Here is a 385-nt window from a genome sequence, read left to right as displayed (position 1 = left end):
CTACAAGGTATGCTTCATTGAATTCTAACAATCAATTTTATTTTGGACTTTGCCATGATGGTATAAGACCTATATTTTTACACTGAGTCCCTATAAAATTCGTCGAAATTTTCCGTATGCTATTTCTTACGGATATAGTACATTGCTATGTTCATGAATGGTTTGTGATGGAAATAAATATATCGATAGATACATTTCTTAAAGCTTTTGGAATATTTTCCTTGCTCAGGAGCTCAATAAAACCCGTGATATTATGATGATGACAACGACGGCTTCTTTATAATTGAATTTATCTTTGTGTTAAAGTGGCCAAAATTGCAAAATTTATGTCAAGGAAAATCGAGTGATTATTCGCGTCACTTCACAAACATATTTATATTAAAAA

The 385-nt window shown here is 30.9% G+C and overlaps 1 protein-coding gene across 1 annotated transcript in view; it reads right to left on the bottom strand.

Moving 5' to 3' along the window:
* Positions 1 to 385, bottom strand: part of LOC119594293 — a 12329-nt gene that overhangs the window by 8245 nt on the left and 3699 nt on the right. The window lies entirely within an intron of this gene.

Source organism: Penaeus monodon, chromosome 33 (genome assembly GCF_015228065.2).
Source record: "Penaeus monodon isolate SGIC_2016 chromosome 33, NSTDA_Pmon_1, whole genome shotgun sequence".
NCBI classification, from domain to species: domain Eukaryota; kingdom Metazoa; phylum Arthropoda; class Malacostraca; order Decapoda; family Penaeidae; genus Penaeus; species Penaeus monodon.
This window is presented reverse-complemented; position numbering and strand designations above follow the sequence as displayed.